The sequence below is a fragment of the Nicotiana tabacum genome, chromosome 5 (genome assembly GCF_000715075.1).
Source record: "Nicotiana tabacum cultivar K326 chromosome 5, ASM71507v2, whole genome shotgun sequence".
NCBI lineage: Eukaryota > Viridiplantae > Streptophyta > Magnoliopsida > Solanales > Solanaceae > Nicotiana > Nicotiana tabacum.
In genome coordinates this window covers 66,705,564-66,712,440 of record NC_134084.1, presented here as the reverse complement: position 1 = coordinate 66,712,440, position 6,877 = coordinate 66,705,564, and positions in this window count along the sequence as shown.

The following is a 6,877-nucleotide window of genomic DNA, read 5'->3' as shown; positions in this document are numbered from 1 at the left end:
ATCATGAGCAACACCTGAGGACTGTGCTTCAGACTCTAAGGGAGAAGAAGTTATATGTTAAGTTCTTGAAATGTGATTTTTGGTTGGATTCAGTGGCATTCTTAGGCCACGTGGTATCAAGTGAATGTATCCAGGTGGATTCGAAGAAGATAAAGGTCGTGTAGAGTTGGCCCATACCATCCGCAGTTACCGAGATCCGTAGTTTCCTTGGTTTGGCGGGCTACTACTGTCGTTTTGTGGAGGGGTTTTCATCGATTGCTGCCCCTATGACTAGGTTGACCCAGAAGGGTGCTCCATTCCAGTGGACGGAGAAGTGTAAGGCGAGCTTCTAGAAGCTCAAGATAGCTTTAACAACAGCCCCAATTTTGATACTGCCTACAAGTTCGGGGTCTTATATGGTCTATTGTGATGGCTCGAGGGTTGGCCTCGGAGCGGTGTTGATGCAGGATGGTAGGGCGATTGCCTACATGTCTAGATAGTTGAAGATACATAAGAAGAACTACCATGTTCACGACCTTGAGTTAGCTGCCATTGTTCACACCTTGAAGATTTGGCGCCATTATTTATACGGGGTTCCCTGTGAGATTTATACTGACCATCGGAGCTTATAGCACTTGTTCAGTAAAAGGATCTAAATTTGCGCCAGATGAGGTGGTTAGAGTTGTTGAAGGACTGTGACATCACTATTTTGTATCACCCGAGCAAGGCCAATGTGGTGGTCGATGCTTTGAGCCGTCGGGCGGAGAGTTTGGGGAGTTTGGCTTATTTACCAGCATCGGAGAGGCCTATGGCGATGGATGTTTAGGCCTTAGCTAGCTAGTTTGTGTGATTGGATCTTTCGGAGCCTAGTCGGGTTCTAGCTTGCGTGGTTTCTCGGTCTTCCCTATTTGATCGTATCAGGGAGTGGCAGTATGATGACCCTCATTTGCTTGTCCTCAAGGACAAGTTTTAGCATGGTGATGCCAGAGATGTGACTATTGGTATTGATGGGGTATTGAGGATGCAGGGTCGGATTTGTTTACCCAATGTTAATAGGTTCGGGAGTTGATTCTGGAGGAGGCCCATAGCTCAAGGTATTCCATTCATTCGGGTTCTGCGAAGATGTATCAAGATTTGAGGCAGCACTACTGGTGGAGGCAGATAAAGAAGGATATAGTTGGATTTGTAGCTTAGTGTCTCAACTGTCAGCAGGTGAAGTATGACCACCAGAGACCAGGTGGGTTTCTTCTGCAGATAGAGATTCTAGAATGGAAGTGGGAGTGGATCACTATGGACTTTGTAGTTGGGCTCCCATGGACTTTGAGAAAGTTCTATGCTATTTGGGTGATTGTGGATCGGCTGACCAAGTTCGCTCACTTTATTCCTATATGTACTACTTATTCCTTGGAGTGGTTGGTGGAGATTTATATCCGGGAGATTGTTCGTTTGCATGGTATTCTAGTGTCCATCATTTCTGATAGAGGTACTCAGTTTACATCATGGTTCTGGAGGGCCATTCAGCATGAGTTGGGTACTCAGGTGGAGTTGAGTACAACATTTCACCCTCAGACGGACGGGTAGTCCTAGCGCACTATTCAGATTCTTGAGGATATGCTTTATGTGTGTGTGATTGAGTTTGGAGGGTCTTGGGATTAGTTTTTGTCATTGGCGGAGTTTGCTTACGACAACAGCTATCAGCCCAGCATTCAGATGGCGCTGTATGAGGCTTTATATGGGAGACGGTAGATCCCCGATGGGTTCTTTTGAGCCACGTGAGGCAAGATTGTTGGGCACAAACCTGGTCCAGGATGCTTTGGAGAAGGTTAAGGTGATTCAGGATAGACTCCGCACAGCCCAGTCCAGACAGAAGAGTTACGCAGACCGGAAGGTTTATGATGTTTCCTATATGGTTGGAGAGCGGGTTCTACTCCGGGTTTTGCCTATGAAGGGCATTATGAGATTCGGGAAGAAAGGAAAGTTGAGTCCGAGATTTATTGGCCCTTTTGAGATATTAAGGCGTGTTGGGGAGGTTGCTTATGAGCTTGCCTTACCTCCCAGCTTGGCCGTGGTTCATTCGGTATTCTATGTTTCTATGCTTCGGAGGTATCACGGTGATCCGTTGCACGTGTTGGATTTTAGTTCAGTCCAGTTGGACAAGGATCTATCCTATGTTGAGGAGCCAGTGGCAATATTGGACAGGCAGGTTAGAAAGCTGAGGTCTAAGAACGTTGCATCCATAAAGGTTCAGTGGCGGGGTCAGCCGGTCGAGGAGGCGACCTGGGAGATCGAGCAGGATATGCGCAACCATTACCCTCCTCTTTTCACTACTTTAGGTATGTCTTTATGCTCGTTCATGGATGAACGAATGTTTAAGTGTATGAGGATGTGACGACCCAGCCGGTCGTCTTAAGAATTAATGCCCCGATCCCCTATTAAATGCTTTCCCCAAGTTTATTTGTGCTATTTTAATTTGTCGGGACATTTGATTTTGAGTTTCAGTGAGTTTTGGGACACTTAGTCCCTAAATGAGAGCTTAAACTTGGGAATCATAGTCGACCGTGTTAGAAAGTTGACCATAGTCGGAACAGTGCGAAGACGGGCTCGGAATGGAAATCTGATGGTTTTGTTAGCTCCGTTATGTGATTTCGGGCCTAGGGGCTTGTTCAGATTTTATTTTGGAGGTCTGTGGCTAATTTAGGCTTGAAATGCCAAAAGTTGAATTTTTGAAGTTTCCGGTCCGATGGTGAGATTTTGATCCGAGGGCCGGAATGTAATTCTGGAAGTTAAAGTAGCTTCGTAGTGTTGAATGTAACGTGTGTGCAAAATTTCAAATCATTCAGACGAGGTTTGATAGACTTTTTGATCGAAAGCGTATTTTGAGAATTTTGGAGTTCTTACGCTTGAATCCATGGTTAATTCGAGGTTTCGACGTTGTTGTAGGTGTTCTAAGGATTGGTACAAGTTTGGATAGTGGTTTGTGACTTGTTGGTGCCTTTGGTTGAGGTCCCATAGGCCTCGGGATGAATTCGGATGGTTGACGGAAAGATTTTGGAGTTAGAGTTGCAGCTTCAGCTATTGGTTCTGTCATAACCGCACCTGTGGTTTGGGTTCCACAGGTGCATCGCTGCAGAAGCGGCTCAGTGGTCGCAGAAGCGGAATTTGGTCATTCCTTTAGGAACCGCAAAAGCGGTGGTAATACTGTAGAAGCGGTAACGCATTTGCGGATTGGGAGTCGCAGATGCGGAAGCTGGCCCTTTAATGAAAAGTCACAGATATGACCTTGGCTCCGCAGAAGCGGGACTGCAAATGCGGTCGCTTGGCTGCAAATGCGGAAATCGCTGGGCAGAACATATAAATTCTTGCCTTCGCGAAATTTAGCCATTTTTCATCTTTCAAAATGGGAAGAAGCTTGGGGAGCACTTTTCAAGAGTGATTTTCAGAGGAGTTCATTGGGGTAAGGTCTTTGGTCCCTAAACTCGTTATTGGAATGATTTTTTTCAATTTAAGCACGAAAAAATAAGGAAAATCAGTGGTAATTGGGGGGGGGGTTGGAGGGGTTAGGGCTTGTCTAATTGGAGACCTTTGAGTGATTGATTTGTATGACAAATTAAGGTCCGATTTTTGTAGTTTTGATATGACTGAACTCGTGAGAGTGTGAGGTTTCTGGAAATATAAATTTCACCCAATTCCGAGACGTGGACCCGAGGGGCGTTTTGGTCATTTTACATAATTTCGCGTATTAGCTTAGAATTTAATTGTAGAATCAGTTACTTGAAGTGTTATTTACATTATGCAATTGAATTGGCTATATTTAGGCAATTTGGAGTCGAGTACTCGTAGCAAGAGCGTGGTTTCAGATTGATTTTGAGCCGGTTCGAGGTAAGCGGCTTGTCTAACCTTGTGTGGGGAACCTTCCCCTTAGGATTGGTATATTTGGTAACTGAAATGCCTTGTACGTGAGGTGACGAGTGCGTACTTGTGCTATTTGTTGGAAATCCGATTTTCTTTACGTAATTACTAGTATGTTTCCTTTCTTGTTCCTATTACTTGTACTATTAAGCCTGTTGTTAGATTAGGAAAGCATATCTAAGTGACTTAATTGCCTTATTTGCTCAACCTGCCTAACCTGAATTCTGTGCAGCATGCTAGGCTAGAATCACTTATTGCCTTAATATGAAATTTTGCCATTTCTGTATATCTTCCTGTTGTTGGTGTGTATTTTGTTTGGGACTACGGATGAGGGATTCCAGTAGATCCCCCTTGTCTGTTTATTTTGGGACTACGAATGTAGGATTCCGGCAGCTCCCCCTTGTCTGTTTATTTTGGGACTACGGATGTGGGATTCTGGTAGACCGCCCTACACAGTTATATGGAACTACGGGAATGCACCCGGTAGATTCTCCCAGTACTAGGTATTTATATTTGGAATTATGGAACGGGATTCTAGTAGATCCACACGCACTATGAGTTGGAGTACGGGACGGGATTCAGGGAGATCCATTGGTTATGTACATATGGGACTACAGGACGGTATCTTGGCAGATCCTCGGTTGTTATTATTGGTATTGAGCTGAATTTCTTTTCCGTGCCTACCTTGTTTCTATATAGTTGTTGTTGTCCTGTACATCCTGTGTTATTTTACTACTGTACTTATTTATACTGTTATGTTCTATATTGTTGATATTTATATTTTATTTAACCTCAGTAGGGCCCTGTGACGACCCGGCCAGTCATCTCATAAGTTCCACTCTGTTTCCCCCATTTCTGCTTCTTTATGCTTTGTTTATCCATGTTATATGGTATCGGGTTGGTCGGATCGAATCTGGGATGATTTTGGTAAGGTTTGAGACATTTCGTCTCTTTTAAGAAAGTTTAAGTTGGAAAAGTCAACCGAATGTTAAGTTATGTGTTAGAGGGCTCGGATGTGAGTTCTGATGGTTCGGTTAGCTTCGGGAGGTGATTTATGACTTAGGAGCATGATCGAAATGAGTTTTGGAGGTTCGGAGTAGATTTAGGCTTGAATTGGCGAAGTTGATATTTTGGCAATTTTCGGTTGGTAGGCAAGATTTTGATATAGGGGTTGGAATGGAATTCCGAGGGTTTCAGTAGCTTTGTTAAGTCATTTGGGATGTGTGTGCAAAATTTCAGGTTATTCGGACGTAGTTTGGTTGGGTTTTTGATCGAAAGCGTGATTTGGAAGATTTTAGGAAGTTTGGCTTAAATCCGATGTGTTTTGGGTGATTTAATATTGTCTGAGGTGTTTTGTTGATTGGAAAAAGTTTGAATAAGGTATTGAAATATGTTTGTGCTTTTGGTTGAGTTCCCGGGGGCCTCGAGGTGATTTTGGGTAGTTAACGGAGAAGTTGAGATGTTATTGCAGCTGCTGAACCTTGCTGCTTCTGGTGTTTTTGCACCTGCGGTTTGGGGACCGCGGATGCTGTAGTTTGACCGCACCTGCAGAGTCGCAGGTGCGGAGAGTTGACCGCAGATGCCGATTTTGCCCATTAAGTGATTTCCGCAGAAGCAGAGGAAAGACCGCATATTCGGTACCGCAAAAGCGGCTATTGTGCCACAGATGCAGAACAACTGGGCAGAATATATAAGTTATTTCATTTCGCGAATTTGAGCTATTTCACCATTTTTGACTTTGGCCTTGGAGCTTTTTGGGCGATTTGAGAGAGGGATTTCAAGAGAACTTCATTGAGGTAAGGAATTCGGACCAAAAACTCGTTCCTATGTTATTATTTCATGGATTAGAGCTAGAAATTATGGAAATCAAAGGTTGAAATTGGGGAACTAGGGCTTGGAAACTTAGACATTTTATTGTGGATTTGAAGGACCATTTGGGGTCGGATTTTATAACTTTTGATATATATGAACTCGTGGGGAGATAAGGAATCTAATGGTGTGAAAATTATTGAATTTCGAGACGTGGTCCTGGGGGTTAGGTTTTGGTAATTTCGAGATTTGTGCCCTTTATTGATTGTTTTCGCTTGGGCTTCATTCCCTTAGCATATTTTGACGTCCTCGTTCTGATTTTGGATAGATTCGACGCGCGTGGAGGCCGATTCGAGGGGCAAAGGCGTCGCGAGCTAGAGATTTAGCCAGTTCGAGGTGAGTAATGATTGTAAATGATGTTCTGACGGTTTGAAACCCCAGATTTGCACGTCGTAGTGCTATATTGAGGTGAGACACACGCTTGATGACGAGCATGGGGTTGTGCACTAATGGGGATTGTGACTTGGTCCGTCCCGATTGATGATTTACCGCGTATTCAATTGAAAACTATTTGCTATCATCATTATTTAGGCTGAATGCCATATTTGGGCTGAATGCCAACTGTTTGAACCCTTCGGGGCTTTTTACTGATATTCCTCACTCTTTGACTTTATATTTGAACTCAGCCATGCTATTTTACCACTATTTTCATACATAGCCATGTTTACTCGGTTTTATTACTTAAATGATATTTTAAATGATGTTTGGGCTGAGAAACATTGTTTTTACTGTTGCCAGAGTGGCTTGTGAGGATTTTTTGACTGAGTAAGGCTGAGGGCCTATGTTGTGAAGAAATACTGATACTGATATGAGGCCGATGGCCTAAGATATGTATGCCATGAGGTGACTTGATTAATATAAGGCCGAGGGCCTAGTTTTGATGTCACGAGATGGCTTGTTATTGCTTTTGGGCCGTAAGGGGCTCCTACAGGAGTCTGCACACCCCCAGTGAGTGCGGGTACCCATTGTGATGTGAGATTGAGCCCGAGGGACTGGTATTGTTCTATGTGATTGCCCGAGTGGCTGGTACTGTTCTGAGATGTTGCCCGAGGGGCGGATTTGTTGATACTGTGCCCGAGAGGCGAGCTTTTATGTGTTTACTTTTCATAATTGATTGTCA